General features: G+C 43.9%; 1 long non-coding RNA gene across 6 annotated transcripts in view; it reads right to left on the bottom strand.

Moving 5' to 3' along the window:
• LOC123392128 overlaps positions 1-20,963 on the bottom strand; it is a 70,312-nt gene extending 49,349 nt beyond the window's left edge. For 2 of the 6 annotated variants that reach the window (XR_006606837.1, XR_006606836.1), the window contains exons 1-2: positions 20,658-20,963; positions 1,355-1,410 (exon numbers count right to left, since the gene is read on the bottom strand). This is a non-coding gene — a long non-coding RNA (uncharacterized LOC123392128). The remainder of the gene's footprint in view (positions 1-1,354; positions 1,411-20,657) is intronic. The other 4 variants (XR_006606841.1, XR_006606840.1, XR_006606838.1 and 1 more) reach the window with 3 other exon arrangements.
• Positions 20,964-21,235: the final 272 nt, after the last annotated feature.

Here is a 21,235-nt window from a genome sequence, read left to right as displayed (position 1 = left end):
TAAAAGTCCAGGGCCCATATGATTATAGATGATGCAAAGGAAGCCTAAGCCATGTAAAAGAAAAATTATTTTTCCTTAACATGGGGTAACAATCATCTTCTAAAAATTGTTCTTGGTAGGATATGCCCCATTAGTCATTCTCTCACTTACTTTTCCAAAGAGACTGTGCCAAGATCATCCATGATCATTCCTCTGCTTTCAGTCTGGCTGAAGAGGAAATGTTCATAGTATCTATGATTTCTACCTGCCGGCGACTTGTATCAACCCAAGAAAGAGATGGTGTTCATTCAAAGACCTGCTTAAATTCTGGCACTTCTAGTTACCATGTGACCCTGGGCAAGTCCCTTGATTTCCTAAAGTGAAGAAACTATAAAATGCCAAGTGTTAATTATAATTAATTACTCAGCACAGCAGCAGAGCTTAGCCTGCCCTAATAAAAGCACCACCATGACCTCTGTGTGACAGACAAGGAGCCTAAGCCTTGAGCTGTATGGCCCTACGTCCCTCAGCTAGAAAGTGGCCGAGCCCAGACTGGGAAAGGCCAAGTCTGCCTCTCAAGAGCTCAGAGAATGGTTGCACCTGATGCCAGCACCTAGACACCCAAAAGGCATTCTCTCCTTCCCAGCTCTGGCCACTCTGCCCTGTAACCGACACCCCTGCCCTTGAAGTTGGAACAAGTGAGGCAGATTTGCAGAGAGTCCTCGTGGACAATTTATGTTAGGAGAGTAATCAGTGTTCCCGTAACTTGTCTTACTACCTTTGACTGCGGAAGTCTCTACTGATATTTTAAATTGGTACCTGCTCAATCTTCTCTCCTTTGCTTCTGAATCATTTGATTTTTCTTCCTGAAAAATCCAACCCTTTGTGTCAACAACAAAAATCTCGAAATGAGATGGTAAAACAAACGACCCATTGACTCTCTGACCATAAAATAATGAACTTTCTCCCTCTCTCATCCCAGTCGGATTTCCTCATCACCCTGCTTCTTTTACTTTTTCTTTCTTTCTTTCTTTCTTTCTTTCTTTTTTTTTTTTTTTTTTTTTGTGCAAATGAAACTGACCTTCGGGCTCCCTCCCAGGCTAGAGAATAAGGATGCCCTTAGGTTGAGTGAAACAGAGAAGGTTGAAACCGAAAGACAGAATAGATTTGAATTAAAACAACTTTCTCTCAAAAGCATTTAAGAGAGTTCAGCGAAGGTGAGGCATGCTGAGAATGCTGTATTTCTTGGTATCTTCTGATTTGCTTTTAAGATCATTAGTGGAGATGGCAGTATTGCTTGAACAGCAACCACATTCCTGGAGAGAACCAGGAAGGCGATTGCTGAGAATCCCAAGCAGTAACCCCACGGGCTTACCGGCTTCTTTAGTTTCTGTTCCCTCGCTCAGTGGCTTCAGTGACATCTCAGTGACCCTAGGGGCAAGATTTTGAGGTATGATTTCGGTGGCACTCCAACTCTGGACACTTTGCATGCATTACCCTTAACTATTCCTCACCCATCACATATTTCCTGGGGGAGAAATTTGCTATCCCCACTGCAGGAAGCACAGAATGGCTGCACGCACACACAGAGTCCTCACGATAATCCAGCAATGGCGCCTTCTATTATTACCCCATCTCGCATATGAAGAAACTGAGGTCTAGACAGATTTAGCAATTTCCCTAATACCATTCAATAAATGCTGGAACTGGAATCAAACCCAAATCTGTCTGACTTCTGAGCCTGGGTTAAAACAAGAGGTAACATTTCTGTTTTATTTTAATTCCTTGTTTTACGTCTACATTTCCATGATTGCAAGATAGCAGAGAGAAGCGAAAATCAACCCAACAAGAATGTTGTATGGGTTCTTTTTTTTTTTCTTTTTTTTTTTTAAAGATTTTATTTATTTATTTGACAGACAGAGATTACAAGTAGACAGAGAGGCAGACAGAGAGAGGAAGGGAAGCAGGCTCCCCACTAAGCTGAGAGCCCGATATGGGGCTTGATCCCAGGACCCTGGGATCATGACCCGAGCCAAAGGCAGAGGCTTTAACCCACTGAGCCACCCAGGCGCCCCTTTATTTTTTTCTTTTAAGATTATATTTATTTATTTGAGAGAGAGAGAGAAAGCACAACTAGAGGGGAAGGTCAGAGGGAGAGGGAGAAGCAGGCTCCCCGCCAAGCAGGGAGTGCAAGGGGTGAGGGGCTCGATCCTAGGACCCTGGAATCATGACCCCAGGCGCTCTGTGTGGGTTTTTAACAACCACTAGTCTTCCTTATTACCATCTGGCTGGCCAAGCGGCAGCCAAAGCAGGTACCACCAGAATTAATATTCAACTAACTCTGTTTCTGTCTGTCTTTTCTCAGAGGTGAACTACCTCGGAGTAATGATGGTAATTTTTCTTTGCTTTTTTTTTTTTTTTAAATCTCCCCCCAACAGTGCCACATTGTAAGAAAGAAAAATTGGCAATTGCTGAGTATTTAGTATGGACTAGGTCAGCACACAGACTGCCACTCTATCCCTCCCAAACCTCATCAGACATCGTTAATCAATCACACTACTCTTCCCTAGAAAGACGGAAGAGCGTCTCAGGATCCTTCTCAACACCATGCTTCAGGCAATACTAGCCATCAGTTGGATCTGGTACACTGGGTGATAGCTGTCTGCTTCTGTTTGCCTGTGTTGCGGCTGTGGCTGGATACCGTCTTCCCAAGCCCGTTATGGGAACACTGACTACCCAAGTTCCAGTTAGAAGTTAAGCAAGGAAAGCCAAAGTCATCATAACACAAAAAAATTCACTAAAAGAACGTACCATTCTTCGATTTTATACCTCCTGAGCCATCCCTCTCCTTTTCACCGTAGCCAGTTCCCCTGAGGGGAGAATGTTATGTTCTTCGCAGACTGTTTCATAAGGAATACATGCAGAAATGCAAAGAGACGGCAGATGTGGAGAAATACGAACTTTTCTGTGAAGTGGGTGAAGGTGTTATTGGCCAGCTGCTCAAATCAGACACGTGAAGCCCTATTAGCAAATGAAAATCTGGGAAAGCTACACCAGCCAACAACTGAAGAAGAGAAAATCTGAGGGTGATGACAGGATAGGGGCTTCAAAAGAGATCATTTAAATATCAAAGGACTGAGGTGAAACTCGGGGGAAAACTGATAAAGCCTTGGAATATTTTTGCCCCCCCCCCCAAAAAAAGACACTGTTTATGCATGTACTGTGAAAACCAAACATAAAATGAAGGATTATGCCATCCCCCTGCACAAGTCTGTCAGGAAACAATTATGCCAAGAAAAAGAATCAGCATCTCGATAGTCAACCTTGAATTCGTGATGATCTTTTTTTGCAGGTAATTCTAGACAAAATAAATTAAATCCAATGTTACCACTCATACTAAGTTTGGAATTTTTTTTTAAGATTTTATTTATTTATTTGACAGACAGAGATCACAAGTAGGCAGAGAGGCAGACAGAGAGAGAGGAGGAAGCAGGCTCCCCGCTGAGCAGAGACCCTGATTCAGGACTCCATCCCAGGACCCTGGGATCATGACCTGAGCTGAAGGCAGAGGCCTTAACCCAGTGAGCCACCCAGGTACCCCTAAGTTTGGAATTAAGGCGGGGGGGGGGGGATTTTTTTTTTTTTTTTTTTTTTTTTTTGGTTCTGTTTAAGGAGAAACAAACTTTTAGTCCAAACTTTTTTATGAATGAACTAAGGTCACAGAGTCAATGATTTGCTGAGGTCACAGAACAACTAAGACATGGTCCCAAGGATCCAGAGGAGAGGTCGATTTCACTTTTTCTCAGTCATGTTCCTGACCTGAATCTAAATTCCTCAGTTCCCCAGACATGATAATGGAAGTGGTGAGACTGGGTCTGATTCATTTTGTCTCGAATTCCCTGAAAATAAAACTTCATCAGGAATTCAAAGAAAGGCACAGTTCCCATCTCCTGCCTCACCTGTCATATCTCCCAAGAGATAAGGTGTTTCCGGATGGTTCTTTCCAAAATTGGGTAAGGCAAGGAAGAGAAACTGAAACACAGCCTTCGAGGTAAGGGCTTCTGGGCAGTGTTTCTACGGGGTTGAGACCGTGGACGCTAAGTCAGACCGAGGAGAATGTGGCTCCACAGAACACACCAGGGCGTGACCATGGGCATGAAACAGCCTCTCTGAGATGATTGTACCTGCAAAGCGCAGATGATAGTAGCCACCTCAGGGTGCAGTTTCAAGGTTTAAGTCAATGATTGTGTGTAAAGTACCCAGAGTAAGTCAGATTCCTATTCCACCATGCGTGGGGTCTCCTTCCTCCAAGTCTTGGTTCAGATCATTAGAGACGACCTCCTCCTCCCCTACTCTGTTGCTGCCAACCTGAGGCAGAACGGCAATGCTGAAGCCAGGTGAGGAGTGAGGCGCTGAAGGAGCGTGGCTCGGTTCCCACTGACCCCACCCCCCCCAACAGACGTCATAATGGGCAGTGGCTGAGTCCTCTGTCAACCATGCAAGACACTTTTCCTGGGCTCAGCTACTGTCTAGGCTGAAGAGCAGAATCTCTCAAAAGTCTTTTGCCCCAAATCCCATTTCCAAATGGCCTCTGCTCTGGAGCCAACCCCGCAGGTTTTGTCAGCAAGGTCTTCAAGAGAAGCCAGGTCTGGGCTCCCAGACCAGGTGGTCACACGCCTGTCTCTAAAGCCAGGAAGTAAGGTGCCTGGGTGAAGCCCCATTCCAAGGCTACTATACACAGTTACACACAATCATGACCCAAAGGAGGAGGTAGGTGAGGGGGTCAGGAGTGCCCGTCGTTCTTTGTCATCGGCTGAGGGGAAGGGGAGCCACTGGGCTAAAACATTTCATGGGGACACCAGCCTTGTCCTGGTGTCAAGAGCCCTGGTATGTGTGCTTGGTTTTGGTACCATCTCCCAGTGTCTGTTCCATTCTCGGTAATAGTGGTTCCCGAAAAAGAGTGGTTCCAGGGACCCCTGGGGATGGGTTTCATGAAGTCAGAACTATTTTCACCAGAACACTAAACTGTTATTTATTCTTTTCAATCTTCATCCCTCAACTGGTATAGAGAGGAGTTTTTCAGAGTTTTTATATGATTGTCTGAGGTCCTCAGTGCTCTGATGATGGAATATGTGTATTTTCTCATGTTTTAAAAATTTCTCAGCTTTAGGTTTTTTAAATAATTTTTTAAATTTTTTAATAAACATATAATGTATTATTAGCCCCAGAGGTATAGGTCTGTGAATTGCCAGGTTTACACACTTCACAGCACTCACCATAGCACATACCTTCCCCAATGTCCATAACCCCCCTCCCCCTGGCCACCCTCAGTTTGTTTTGTGAGATTAAGAGCCTTTTATGGTTTGTCTCTCTCCCAATCCCATGTTGTTTTATTTATTCTTTTCCTACCCCCCAAACCCTACACGTTGCATCTCCACTTCCTCATATCAGGGAGATCACATGATAGTTGTCTTTCTCTAATTGACTTATTTCCCTCAGCATAATACCCTCTAGTTCCATCCATGTTGTTGCAAATGGCAAGCTTTCATTTCTTTTGATGGCTGCATAGTATTCCATTGTGTATATATACCACATCTTCTTGATCCACTCATCTGTTGATGGATATCTAGGTTCTTTCCATAGTTTGGCTATTGTGGACATTGCTGCTATAAACATTCGGGTGCACATGCCCCTTCGGATCACTACGTTTGTATCTTTAGGGTAAATACCCAGTAGTGTGATTGCTGGGTCATAGGGTAGCTCTATTTTCAACTTTTTGAGGAACCTCCATGCTGTTTTCTAGAGTGGTTGCACTAGCTTGCATTCCCACCAGCAGTGTAGGAGAGTTCCCCTTTCTCCTCGTCCTCACCAGCATCTGTCATTTCCTGACTTATTAATTTTAGCCATTCTGACTTGTGTGAGGGGTATCTCATTATGGTTTTGATTTGTATTTCCCTGATGTCAAGTGATGTGGAGCACTTTTTCATGTGTCCATTGGCCATCTGGATGTGTTCTTTGCAGAAATGTTTGTTCATGTCCTCTGCCCATTTCTTGATTGGATTATTTGTTCTTTGGGTGTTGAGTTTGCTAAGTTCTTTATAGATTTTGGATACTAGCCCTTTATCTGATATGTCATTTGCAAATATCTTCTCCCATTCTGTCAGTTATCTTTTGGTTTTGTTAACTGTTTCCTTTGCTGTGCAAAAGTTTTTGATCTTCATGAAGTCCCAATAGTTCATTTTTGCCCTTGCTTCCCTTGCCTTTGGCGACATTCCTAGGAAGAAGTTGCTACTGCTGAAGTCGAAGAGGTTGCTGCCTGTGTTCTCCTTAAGGATTTTGATGGATTCCTCTCTCACATTGAGGTCCTTCATCCATTTTAAGTCTATTTTCGTGTGTGGTGTAAGGAAATGATCCAGTTTCATTTTTCTGCATGTGGCTGTCCAATTTCCCCAATACCATTTGTTGAAGAGGCTGTCTTTTTTCCATTGGACATTTTTTCCTGCTTTGTCAAAGATTAGTTGACCATAGAGCTGAGGGTCTATTTCTGGGTTATCTATTCTGTTCCATTGTTCTATGTGTCTGTTTTTGTGCCAGTATAGTAGTCTTGATGATGGCAGCTTGTAATAGAGCTTGAAGTCTGGAATTGTGATGCCACCAACTTTGGCTTTCTTTTTCAACCTCTGGCTATTCGAGGTCTTTTCTGGTTCCATATAAATTTTAGGATTATTTGTTCCATTTCCTTGGGAAAAAATGGGTGGGATTTTGGTAGGGATTGCATTAAATGTGTAGATTGCTTTGGGTAGCATAGGCATTTTCACAATATTTGTTCTTCCAAGCCATGAGCATGGAAAATTTTTCCATTTCTTTGTGTCTTCCTCAATTTCTTTCATGATTACTTTGTAGTTTTCTGAATATAGATTCTTTGCCTTTTTGGTTAGGTTTATTCCTAGGTATCTTATGGTTTGGGGTGCAATTGTAAATGGCATTGACTCCTTAATTTCTCTTTCTTCTGTCTTGCTGTTGGTGTAAAGAAATGCAACTGATTTTCTGTGCATTGATTTTATATCCTGACACTACTGAATTCCTGTACAAGTTCTAGCAGATTTGGAGTGGAGACTTTTGGGTTTTCCACATATAGTATCCTATCATCTGCAAAGAATGAGAATTTGACTACTTCTTTGCCGATTTGGATGCCTTTAATTGCTTTTTGTTGTCTGATTCTCAGCTTTAGTTTTAATATGCTAAACATCAATGAAGGGAACCTATATGGATGAAAATTCATGGGAGATCAGCAATAACTTTTAAGTATAACATCCAGGTCCCAGGTACAAACAAGTAGACAATGAAAAGCATGTCTCCCTTTTCTACCCCGTTCCCCAGACCCCACGGTCCTCTCCCCAGAGGCAGACGCATCCTCCCCTCCCTGTGATGTCTTCCCCAGGTGGTCAAAGCACGTACAAATATGTGTGTCCCCGAGATCACCCCATGAACAGCACAGCGCTGTACACCTACTCTCGTCTCTCTGGCGATGGCTTCCCAGTGCAGACCCATACTGCCATCTACTCAATCAGGTCCTTGCTGAAGGACACCTGGCCTGTCCCTTCCCTCTTCTGCAACTTATCATGTTGCAATGACTGTGCCCATGCAAATGTTCTCTCACCTATGGGGCAGTCTCCGTCCACATCCCACACGGCAGCATTTAGTTAGCCAACCTGCTACTAAAAATCATGTAGGTGATTTTGTGTCCCGCACAGGGCTGGAACAAACATCCTTTCACATACATCTGTTAACATAATGTCTTACAAAGAAATTGCTAGGTCAAAATGTATTTGAATTTTAAATTTTCATTGACCGTGTCAATTTTCCCTCCAAAGAAGATGCACCAATCGACGTGTCTCCCAACTGTCTCTGAGCACCTCTTTCCCAACTGCCTTCCCTATGCTGTTTATTATAAAAAATTTCTGATCTGTGACAATCTAATAGGTAAAAAATATTATCTTGTTGTTTTAGTTAGCACTTAATTATTCATGTGTTCAGCCCTTTTTCTCTGTTTATAAATCATTTGGATTTCTTTTGTCAGCTTCTAGCTGTCCTTTGCTCCTTTTTCCTGTAGAGTTGCAGATCCTTTTCTTCCTGAGTGGTAAAACTGTTTAAAATGACATTCAGTAAATTAGCTCTTTGCCTCTGAGATAAATAGATAGATAGATATCAAATATTTTTCTAAGTCTTATTTGTATTTTGATTTTCTTTATGGTAATTCTTTGCTCTGCAAAAATTTAAATTATTTATGTAGTCAAACTTACTAGTCTTTTCTTTTATGGCTTCCAGGTCTTGCGTCTCAGGCTTGGAAATTCTGGCCCCAGTGAGAGATGATTAAATTTTAAAATTCTTTCATGTTTAAAAAGAAAATTCTTTCGTGTTTATTTCCAACACTCTTACCATTCCACTTTCTCACCCCTAAGTTTATGATCCATCTGGAATGTATCTTGGTATAAGGCATAAGAAAGCGGCAATGCATTTCTTTTTTTAACTGAATGGTTAGTTATTCAACCTGAGGCCATTTGTTGAATAAGCCATCTCTCCCTACTGACTTGAAGCAAGTCTTCATAGGAGCTTCTCTTGTTCCCAAACATCATCAACACAGGGCCTAGAACTTGAGAAGCAGCACCTGTTGCAGTGGGGGGCATTGGTCTGGACAGGAAACCGCCCTCCTAGGCAGGGCATGTTCATGTTTAGCCCTCTTTGTGCTGAAGGGGAGGTGCCTCTGGCCATCCAGTGCCCTCCTTACCATGTGGGCTCCTCACCACCAACCAAAAGTGGCTCCCAGTGCTTTATGGCAGCCAGAAATAAAACTCTCTACAAAGACATCATTTCGAAAATGAGCACAGTGAATGATGTAGTAATATACAAACTTCATTTATAATTATGAACCCAAAACTTGGAATTCAGGGAGGGTCATCAACAGAGAGGCAACTGGATATACTCAAAGGGGCCCTGGGTCAAGAGCTAGGGATCTGCCCTCTTGCTTGAGCTGTGGGGTGGTGGACAAGTCCTCTCTCCTCTTCTGTGCCCTCCTCTTTCTTATTTATAAAATATGGAGATTATGCTAGAAACACCTGAGCTTCCTTCATTGTGCTTCTTTCCAAAGTTTTTTCCCAACATGGGGCTTGAACTCACAACCCAGAGATCAAGAGTTACACATTCCACCAAGTGAGCCAGCCAGGTGCTACCACCACCACCACCCCCAAGGTTTTTTCTTGGTGAGATTCCCCTGAGCCCACAGGCATGCTCAAGGATTCCTTGACTTCCCTTTGCCCTGGAGGCCACAGATTACAACTCTAGGATGAAATTTCTCCTTTGTGTTATTATTATTCGAAAGCCTTTTCAAAAATTTCTCATGAAATGAGCAGTCTTCCACCTTCTTGGCCCTTCCTTCTTGGGCAACCTCTCCAACCTTACCAAGCTTCTCTTTTTAGTCAAAAGGCTAGACCAGAGGGACTCAAGCTTGCATGGTCCCCGGAGATCACTTGATCCTTGGGAAAAAGGAAATGCTAGGTCTGTCTTCGTAAGGAAAAGAGGCCCCTTCTGGGGGACATTCGATGCAGGCTGCATGACCCAGTAAAGGTTTCCGAATGTAGAGAATTCAGGTTACGGTTGTTTTCATCCTGAAGCAACCAAATCAGGAAGTTCTCAAAGCAATCATTTCACAAGAAGTTTTAGAGATTTAGGGTGTGGGAAAGATTGCTGCTTCCCTGCCCCCCCCCCAAAAATTAGGATTGTTTTCTAGATGTCCAGAAATACACATTTAACGCACAAGGCAGGCTGAAATCAGAAGCCTGGAGCCTTTCTTTCACAAGCCTCGCTAAGAGTTTATTTCAACAGCGGGCTGCACAGATACAGATGGGATTGCAGAGGAGGAGTGGACAGTGTTAAATACTATGAATTTTGATGTGGGTGAGCTGCTGAGCAAGTGAAGATTCTCTTTAGACATATTCCTTAAGACTTCATTTTTTTTTTAATTGAGGTATAATAATATACAGCCTTAGTAGGACTTCACATTCTTAGATAGGATACAGAAGTAAAAGAAGACAAAATGAAAAGAATCACGGTATGCCTATAGGTCTTGGTATTAATAACCTGGTATTCTGGTTACCCCAGAAGCTTCCGGTTTCCATGTTTGTGGACATAACAATTCCGCATTCAAAGGCTTAATTGCTATTCATTCAGATTAAAGGCCAGCAGTGTTTCCATCGGGGGAGGAGATGGGGAGGGGAGACAACAGTGAATGGAAACTTCCACATTTTACTTTGCTCATGTGTCTTATTTTTTATAACGGATATTTATTTCCTTTAATATTTCAAAGAAATAAATTGTTAAAGAGCTCATCGAGACATGTGCCTCCGTGAAGCAAACAGGTTCGAGGACACCATCTTGGTAAGGAGGGTTTGGCCCGGTTCGCTAAACTCTGGGGTCTGCTGAAGCCACCCTGTGCCTTTGTGTCATCTGCTCTTCTCCCCTTATCCACAGAGATGACTTGTGAATGCAGCTCCTTTGCCACCCACCCCTGGGGCTGAAGTGGGAATGGGAGGCCGGAAGGGCAAGTGTGGAAGGCGGGCCTTCTGGGGGTGAGAGACCCAACCAGGTCAGCGAGGTCAGAGCTGGAGACACCTTTGTGGGATTCTCTGCTTCTGTCTTAGACCAGACTCTGCAACAGGAAGCTCTTTCAAGGCAGAAAACCATACCCTGTAGAACAAGGCAGGTCCTAAGCACCCCTGCCTGCCAGGTGGGCCCTGGGAGGTGGCTCTGAGCCAGTGAGAAGCCACAGGGCTGGGAGAAGAGCTGGAGGAACAGGAGGGCTGCCCCCACCAGGAGGCCCAAGAAGCTCACCACGCAGCATATCTCTGGCTGAGAAAGAGAACTGATGAGTTTTACCAAGGGCCCTTGCACAGAGCATTGAGAACCAGACAAATCTGACTCCAGTGACTGGAAGGCTGAGCTGTATTCTCAAGAGCCCTGCTGCTCAGCTAATGGGTGTTAGGGTTGTTTAGTTTGGTTTTTCAGTTCATTAAAACTCTTCTCAAAACTCTGGGTTAAAGTGCACTCTTCACTCACTTCCTGGGGTGGTGGGGGGGTGATGGAGGGGGGTTGGATTTATTGAATAACCAGTGCCTTTCTCTCCTGTGTGTGTGCATACATTTTGCACACACACAGAATTCTCTGAGGTAAACTTTCCAACATTTTCTGCTGCCTTGACAACCTTGCTGCCAGTGCGAGTCCATCTCCGATTCCTTTCTGCTGCTTCCACCAGCTTCAACCTTAAATCTCATCAGCAGATCCCGAGCCCAGATATTTTAGATAGCTCTGTAACTTGATACCCAGTCCCTCAGTGTCATTTTGAAACTTGAACCTGAGGTCACAACACTTCTACTTCAACAGTCCACTCTGAAACAAAGACCTGGAACAGTGAGCACATGGCTGTTGACCAAATCAGTGCCATCGGATTGATGACTGACCATCTTTCTACATGGTTTAGGTGGCCTGTGGACTCTTAGATGGTCTCTGATAAGATTCATAGCCTCCTTCCTGACTTCCGCTGCTTACAGGAGAAAAGCAAAAATCAGACTCATGTTTTACACCCCACAGCACCCCCAAGGAACTCAGCCAAGTCTACAGGATCCTGAGTACCAACACCCAGACCTAGACACCCTAGGGACAAGGGAAGGGATTCAACCTTAAAGAAAGACTGAATAGTTGCTGCTCAGATCTATTCCAGTCTACCAAGTTCCAGGTCTGCTTGTCTCGATCGGCCACACCCTATATAAGCAACACTTTAATCATAAGCAAACTTGAAAATTAATTAAAACTTAAATAAATTAAATAAATTAAGACTTTAAATAAATTAAAACTTCTGAATCAGCAACAGCCTTAGTTCCCCAAACCAGCATCATCGTAGCATCTTATCCTGGACAAACAGATGATAAAGATTTACTTACTTACTTATCTGTTTATTGCAACTCTCTGAGGAAACTTGAGTTGATTAAAAAATAAAAGTTACCAGATGGTAGAGATCTTAGATGTGCACTTTGAGGCTGAGGTAATAAGCCTTTTGAACAAACTGCGAAATAAAAGACAAGGGGAAAATTCAAGGGGACTTTGGCACAGATTCTTTCTTATCGTTTCCTGATATGGTTTTCACATCAGATATTTAACAGCCCATCAATCTGATTATGGTACAATTAGTCCCAGTTCCAAACCTGATTAGCCACTCTGGTCTTGTTTCTTACAAAGATTAATTTTAGATCTTTCTCAATTAGGATGAAATGTCAACCAAAATGTAGTACATAAAAAGTGTTATTAACATTATCATAATAACAGCTTATGCTCCCTCCACTCGAAAGCATAGAACACATTTGCCTACAATGAGTGGTGGAAACTCTTCTCTTCGCAACTTTAAAGAAAAGCGCAAGATGCTGGAAGGGAATGTGAATGAAATATTCTGCTGAGAGCCTTTTGCAAATGCTGCTCTAATTCATGCAAAATCAAATTTATCTCCACTAGATGAAGTTTAACTGGTTGAGGCCCACAGACGTGACAAAGATGAGGTATTAAACTCTTCTAAAAACTGATAACTATGGAAACATCCATTGGATTCCATACTCTTCGATTTGCACAGCCAAATGCCCTTTATGAATTAACAATGAGATTTGACAGAACTGATTTTCCTTGGGAATTCTAGGAGATATTCTATTTTTAACCAGAAGATTAGAAAGTGTAGTGAAATCACTGCTTTACAGAAAGTCTACATAAGACCTCAGGAAAAGTTCTCATCCAGGGAACAAATAAAATTGCAAAGATGAAGAGCGCATTGAGGAAATCATGCCTAAATTTCTTGACAGACAACAGTTGCCATCATTCCTCTATGCCATGAACATCCGTGCCTGTATGATGGCTTCAGAAAAGAAATGAGAAACATAGCTTCTACACGATCAGCCAGAGACTCGAGAAAATCCCCAGTCACTGACACAAAGGCCAACCCTAGCATTTACATTCTGAACCAGTTCTAGGAATGAAATCTCAAATGCAAAGCCGGTGGTTTTATCTGATGGAAAAATGAATTAGAAACATCTTCAATTTACATTTTGGAAAATGAGAAGCATCAAGAAAAAGATTAAAACCATGTTTTATCTAACAACCCAGGAGCCTAAAAGTAATAACTGCTAATATTTCAGGCATTTAACCAATATTTTGAGAAAGAGAACTAGAACCACACACATACACACACACGTGTGTGTGTGTGTGTGTGTGTGTGTGTGATCTTCTTTAAACAATACTAGGACCTACCAGATATAAATGTACAATTAAAGGGCTATCCCTACAAGGCCAGCTGGAAGAGGCTGTTCCTTCTCTCTAACATTGATAGATGCAGGAACCATCATAATGGTACAAGTGTAAAAATGGCCTCTACTTTTTTCTTCACAGCACAAAGGCTGTTAAGATGAAGTGATTGCAAGAGTTCATGTCCAGAGGTGGAAATTCAAGGTGCATGGAACCCATCATCTCACAATAGGGAGTCATCATGTTTGCTATGTTCAATTAAGCAAATCCTACCATTAAAAAAGGATGGCAAGGTCTTAGCCCCAGGGGGATGCCAAGCTTTCAGAAACCTCTGCAACTGATGCAGGAGGAAATGACCACACAGAGGAAAGACTTCCTGTCTCTACTGTGAGTTTCAGGGCCATGAATGGAGAGAAAGGAAAACCAGACAGAGCACCACTCACCAGGCTTTGTGCCAGCCATGCTATCAACATTGCCCTGCAGCCCTACAGCAACAGTATTTATTTTGCAGTTGATGAAACTGAGGTTCAGAGCCCAAAGTCACCAGCTCTCAAGCAGCAAAGCCAGGATATAAATCCAGATCTCCCCATCCCTGACCTTTGCCATGACTCAAAGTTCTGTATCACCAGAACAGGGATCCTTCTGTCTCCCCAGTTACACACAGGATGAAAAGGTCACTCCGAGTGCCTGCCAAGCCTCAGAATCCAACATCTCATTCCATCCATTCCTTCAAAATCCACTAAGCACCTGCTCCGCACCAAGGACTATTCTAGATGCTGGTGATAGGATGGTGAACAAAAACAAAGCACTCGCATTCAAAATAGAGAATAAAGAAATTACAAGTGTGTGTGTATCTGTGTGTGTGTGTGTGTGTTTGGATGAATGGATGGATGCATGGATGGACAGAAAATGTCAGATACCAAGAACAAAGAGTAAGCATAAGGAGAGTGGCAGAGTGGCAGGGGTGGTATTGTACCTCCGTTTTCTGTGGCTGCCATCACAAGTTATCACAAACTCGAAGGCTTACAATAACAGAAACTCGTTCTTTCGGTCTGGATGAGAGAGTCCAAAATCAACACGATTGGTAGGGCCTCCCTTCTTCCAGCAACCATCAGGGACATTCCCTCACTTGCCCTGCAGCTCCTGGTGGCTGCCAGCATTCCGCGGGACTACATCACACCAACCTCTGCCTACGTGTGCACACCACGTCCTCTCCTGTCCGTCCCGACTCACCCTCCGACTTTCTCTGCTAAGGACACATGTCATTAGCTTTAGGGCCCACCCAGATCATCCAGCTTCATTTAAAAATCCTTCATTTCATTACATCATCATGGACCCATTTTCCAAACAAGGTCACATTCATATGTTCCAGGGATCGGGATGGAGAGCTGTCCTTTTGAGAGGCCACGATTCAAAATGGGTTGCTGCCACTGCTTCTCATGGACATGGTCAGGAAAGCCAAGTGGTCCCTATTGAAAGGACATGGGGGCAGAGACCTGGATACAGTGAGGAGCACACAGAGACACCTGGGCAAGGGACAGAGGGAGGAACGATCCAGGGACCCTGAGGTAAGAGCGTGCTGGGCGTGTCTGAGTCACAGCAAAGAGACTGTGTGGTTGGAACAGCATGAACCTGGGGAGAATGACGTAAGAAATAAACCGTGGTGGACAACCTGGGCCCCATATGACGGCAAAACGGCTGATGGCTGTGAGTTTTCACCATTGTGTGGCCTGCAAGAGGCCAAAAAATCTAACACTTGGATGATAGGACACGTACAAGGACAACACACTGCCTAGTGTCTGCAAATATTTTAAGAACTCTGGTGGAGAGAACGTTAATTATCAAAAGTTTCATTCTAGCCTACCAACCATATCTCTCTACTCTATAAAATGACACCTCTGCAAGAATTTCCCTGACCTCACCCCTGTCTGAGCTACACAGCCTCCTTTTGTGTTTCCCTGGAACCCTGCGCATGGCTGTCCTGCAAACATCCTGATGTGCTGTGATGGGTCTCTACCAACCCTATCAAGCCGGGGGTATCTTCTACTCTGATCTACACACCTCTTGAGGACCGAAAACAGCTCATCTCCATATTCCCTCCACCTACACAGTGTCTGGTCTGCAACAGACGAGCAATTAACATGCGTCCAAGAACTAGATGAATGAGCCAAGAGTGAAGATCTCATTTCTCCATTCTTGGAATGCCCCCAATCCAACTCCAAAGAAACTTCTAGCCCTGGAGGGCTTATGTTAACCTGGGAGTAAATGGAGCTAAGAATACATTTATCTTCAATCCTAGAGATTAGTAAAATAAGAGACAGAGCTTTGTTTCCTATTATCACAATTAAGACGTTAGGACGCAGGAGTCCTTGGTTCTTTTTCCATCTTTGCCAATGATTCTGTGACCTCAGGCAAATGACTACCGTTCTCTGGGCTATGGGGCTTCCCCAAAAGGAAGAAGGGGCTGGACCTGATAGAACATAAAGCCTATTCTCAACAGAAGAGCTCCAGGCCTCCTGTGAAGTCCTCAAAGGTAAACCAGCATTATAATTACTCGTTGAATTTCCAAGCTCCCTCTTGTCAATGTTCTCAGCCGGCTGTTGCCAACAACCCAGACCCTTTCTGGACAACGTACCTCAGTCTGAGAACTTCTTTCTCTGTGATTCTCACTGCCTCGTCTTCTCATTTAGTTCTACTAAAGCCTATTTCTCAAACTTTTCTGCTGAAATACCCCCCGAAAGCAGAAGAGAGTAAAGGAATTACTAGTATAAGAAATCCTGGGAGAAGTGCTAGGGGCTACTCTCTAGAGGCTAAGGAATTTTTTAAATTTTTTATTCTTTTTTATTTAAGAAATTTATTTTTAGGGGTGCCTACGTGGCTCAGTTGGTTAAGCATCTGATTTGTCCTCTGTTCCCTTGCTGTCCCCATGACCCTGTCTTCCCTCAATGCCCTCCGTTCCTTATTGCTCTGGTAGGCTGAAACCGGGTGGGACTTGGGCAAAGCTTGACTTAATATCAGAGAGAGCAAAAGGGCAAAAACACAGAGAACAAGAAGTTCAGATGGACTTGGGAGGTGCTGGGCCCCCCTGCCCACAGCTGGCTCCTTTTCAGGCCTTGGTCTGGTCCATTCTCAGTGGAAATGCACGGTCAGCCTCAACCAGACCTCCACCTCACCCACACCTTCCCGTCTTCCACAGGGAAGCCAACCCGTGAGCATCCGAGCAGGCCCAGCCTTGCAGCCTTCCTGGCCTCTCCTCGTTTCCCAGCTCCAGGCTCAGGCAGGCCCTGGGCAAAACCACAGTCCACTCAAGCTGCCCTACAGGGCCCTCATCTCCTGGTGCTGCCCAGCCCTCGCCCAAAGTCTATGCACGGACGGATCCCGAAACTGAGATGGAAGCGATTGGCAGCCTCAGGATGAACCTCTCTTCTAAACGGGGATCCACCCCGGAGACTGTAGCTGTGAATCTGGAAGGCCTGAGGAAAGTTGTCCCTCTGAAGAACACTGCGGCCCACCAGCCCCAACCTCCGCCTGCCACACGGTTCTCCTCACAATGTATCTGCCACACCAGCCTGCCTGCACTGGAGCCGCTTTCTGGAGATGACCCTTCCCTTATGGACCTTCAAGAATCGGGTGCTTCTAGAAAAAGACACCTCTGTGGACACACACAAACTCTCCCTGCAAAGATTCCCTCCCTCCCGCTAGAGAAGGCAGCCCTTTGGGCAGGCTGGGGTTCTGCCCCAATTTTGCCAACAATTTGTGACTATAATTTATTATTATAGGTTGCAGCCAAAAGGTCCAGAATGCATTGCTGTGTCATAAAAATTATTTTGAGCAGAAGGCATTTGAGTTCTTGAAACCTCTTATCTGCCTAAAAACAGAGCCTCCTCAAAAAATTCAAAACACATCAGTTATCATAAACCCATTCCTTAGGACAGCTAGAGGTGAGAAGTCTCCATAACACCTAAACAGACATTGTCACAAAGCCCTCATCTCTGCCCCATGCCTTTGTGCTGGTCACAGAGAACAGTGGAGGCATGGGGTGGGGGTGTGGGGTGGCAAGGAGCTTCCCCCATAGCTCTGAAATCCTCCCACAGAACCCCAGGTGTCTTGTCTTGTCACCTGCAGCAGACCCTGTCTTAGGCAAGCCTGGACGACATTTGGATGACCCTTGGGTTTTCCCTCATTGTTACAAAAAACCTCATCTTAGAAATGAGGGATCTTTTTGCCCAGCTGGTTTTAGCCCTGCCCTAAAGCCAGCTTGCTTTTATTTCTTTCACTTCTCACCATGTTGGCAGAAAATGCTTTTCCCCTTTGCCTCTTATCTGAAGACTTTCATCCTCTCACTGTTCCCCTTACATTCTTTTCTTCCTAGAAACTTCTTATCTTCTGCCATCCCCCAATGCCTCCTCCAAGGGAAGAAAGCCAACTTTCCCCTTTGAGCATTTTACCAAAGAGTTTCAGGGTCACAGATGAGCCTCCTTGGGGAGGTGCTCGCTCCTTGGGGTGTGGAAGCCTTGGGCTGTTCCCTGGGCAAAGGGGACAGGTTCCTGGAGAAAGCCTTGAGACCCTAGATAGTCTTTCTAGACAGTTCCCCCTCCCCACTGTTGCCATAGAAATCAGACCTAATTTCTTCAGTGTTGATCTGCATAAGACTTTGTCAAATGCTGTTTAGAATCACAAATGAAGAAGAGCATTTCCCTATACCTTACCAAACACACATGTTAAAAAGGGCAACGAGTTGAGATAATTTAGAAATTTTTGTGACAATTTTGCCAACAATTTGTGACTATATTACTACAGGTTGCGGCGAAAAGGTCCAGAAAATACTGCTGTGGCGCAAAAATTATTTTGAGCAGAAGGCATTTGAGTTCTTTAAATCTCTTATCTGCCTTAAAAGCAGAACATCCTCAAAGAATTCAAGACACATCAGTTATCATAAATCCGCTCCTCGGGACAGCTAGAGGTGAGAGTCTCTATACCACACCTAAATAGACGTTGCCACAAACCCGTCATACCTCCTGTGAACCTGAGGGCTCATTCATCTCTCCAGAAAGTCCTTTGTTTTCTTTTAAGTGCACTTCTCCCCCTTCCCCCCCCCCCATTAAGACAACATATAAGCCCCAAATTTTAACCACACCTTTGAGTCACATTTTTCTGTGAACACCTGTACATACGTTAATACAAATGCATGATTAAATTGTGTCTTGTCTCTTGCTAACTGTGTCAGTTTGATTTACAGGCCTCAGAGAACAAACTTCAAGAGTTTAGAGGAAAAGCTTTTTTTTTCTTTTCTGGCAAGGGTCTAAGATAGATTAAGAGGAGAGAAAATGCTAACACTGACCTACTCTAAGAATGTACAACACTTCGCAAAGCATAAGCATGTGAAAGTTGAAAGATTGCTTGGTATCCTTAAAATGTAAACTTTATACAAATCATGCAAATCAGTGTTTTTCTACTGCCCTTAAGGCTATTCCTGATGAGTTACATTTTGCATAATATCCCCATTAAGCTTGACTTTTTTTTTTTTTTTTCAGATTTTATTTATTTATTTGACAGAGAGAGAGAGACACAGGGAGAGAGGGAACAGAAGCAGGGGATGTGGGAGAGGGAGTAGCAGGCTTCCTGCTGAGCAGGGAGCCTGATATGGGTGAAGCTCGATCCCAGGACCCTGGGATCATGACCTGAGCTGAAGGCAGATACTTAATGACTGAGCCACCCAGGTGCCCCAAGACTGTAGTGTGTGTCAAGAGGAGGTACAACTCTGTTACTTCCCACTGACAGATTATATCAAATCACTGTTTAATCTGCTAATATACATGATATTCCTTTTGATAGTTATATTTTTTAAAGATTTTATTTATTTCTTTGAGAGAGAGACAGTGAGGGAGAGCATGAGAGGGAAGAAGGTCAGAGGGAGAAGCAGGAGCTTCTTGGAGCTGGGAGCCCGATATAGGACTCGATCCCAGGACTCGAGGATCATGACCTGAGCTGAAGGCAGTTGCTTAACCAACTGAGCCACCCAGGTGCCCTAATTTTTTAAGATTTAAACTAGTTGTTACTGAAAACGTATAAAATATTTAGACAACAAGCGAAATGAACGGACCAAACATTTGGTTGAATCTCAACAATTCAGTAAATAGTAACTGGAAAACATGAGTGCCCAACTTTTACATAAAACGTTCCTCCCTTGTCATAAAATTTAAGACAACTACAATACCCCCCCCCAAAAAAAACCCAAAAACAAAATCCCACAATTCTTGGGAATCTATTTGCTGCAATAAAACTCTCTAAGAAAGAAAGCAGAAGAATGATGAATCTTGGCTAAAGGTGATCGTGACTAGAGAGGTGGCCAAGGGATGACATGGAAGTGAGGAGACCATATACTTAAATAGAAATCATTAGAAAGATCTTAGCTTTTGTTCAGGATGGTGGCTTCCGCAGACACTTATTGCAGTCTTTGACATGACTAAAGAACCAAGGAAATAAAGAAAACAGGAAAAAGAAATTGAAAAGTTCAGAAATATATAAATATATAAAACATATTGGGTTCCTACTTTAATGCCCCCAAAGGGTCCATTGTGCTTATATATCCTTCCAAAATTTGTCATCGTAGTGTTTGAAAGCATATTCTAATTCCCCATTTAGAAGCAACAAAGAGGGGCACCTGGGTGGCTCAGTTGGCCAAGGGTCTGCCTTTGGCTCTGGTCTCCATTCCAGGGTCCTAGGGTGGAGCCCCACAATGGGCTTCCTGCTCAGTAGAGGAGTCTGCTTCTTCCTCTTCCTCTGCCCATCCCCTGCCGCACTCATTCTCTTTCTTTCCCTCTCTCCCTCTCTCCTTCTCATAAATAAAATATTTCAGAAAAGGTGAAGAAGCAGCAGCAGCAGCAGCAACAAAGAGCCTGCAAGTGCCCTCCCAGAGAAAACAAGGGAGGTTTTGAGTCAAGTCGCTGGTGTTTACGGTGATACAAGGAAAGCCTCTTGAGTAATTTGCACAGTACAGCAAAGTCTTTGAAAAGCAGAGTCGAGTCTTAAGCAAAAGGCCTATTACTATTAGTAATGGAAAACCACAGCTTCCTCCTAGCTCAGCCCAGGCTGCTCTTCCCTCAGAGCCGCTAAACAGACAAGTCTGGAAACCCTTTCTCTCTGCCCTGAGCTCCTCAGCTTAGACCAGAATATTCAGACAGGCTGGTGAGGGCAGAGGGCTGTGAACATAGCCTCCCCCTCCTCCCCCTCCTTCCCCTCCTTTCTTTTTTTTTTTTTTTCCTTCATAATAGAAATGAGTATAAAAACTTTCTAGGTCTAGTCCCCAATTGGGAAGAAGAATTTGTTAATTCCTTACTCACAAGCTCTTCCTAAGACAAAGATCCCACTTAGATCTTCCCAATGGAGACTGCAGCACTCCATCGATCTCTCAGCAAGCGACCCCCATAGCTCTTCCAAAGAAAAGATGTCCCCGCCTCTTCCCCGAACAGTCCCCTTCCTCAATGTCACCCTAAGGAAGTTACAAATCTCAAAACCCAACTTGACCTGCATGTGCAGAAAGTAGGCAGGAAATAGAGGTGAAAGAGGAAATTACACGCCTTGCAGTTACTGAGGGGCTTAGATCTCATTGCTTAATTTGGGCTGCTGGAATGCTGTCCCACCCCCACTGCCTCTATCTACCAACTGCCACCATTTCTTCAACGAGCAATTAGATTTGATTAACGTTTCACCTCAAGTTTAGACCAACCAGTAGTGTGCTGGTAAATGTTCAGCAGCTGGCTCTATGGGAAAAAAAATCTGTAACATCTGTGCATTTCCGTGGTGTAAATACTCCCAATACAGCTGATTTTAAGCTACCAAAATGATGTCACAGAATACAGAGTTGGGAAATGATGTGCACAATCAGCTGCTTTGAGCAGGCTTACTCACACCACTAACT

The sequence above is a fragment of the Mustela putorius genome, unplaced genomic scaffold (assembly GCF_011764305.1).
Source record: "Mustela putorius furo isolate JIRA1106 unplaced genomic scaffold, ASM1176430v1.1 tig00000450_pilon_pilon_pilon, whole genome shotgun sequence".
Lineage (NCBI taxonomy): Eukaryota > Metazoa > Chordata > Mammalia > Carnivora > Mustelidae > Mustela > Mustela putorius.
Note: the sequence above shows the minus strand (reverse complement) of the source record. Positions and strands in the feature narration are given on the sequence as shown.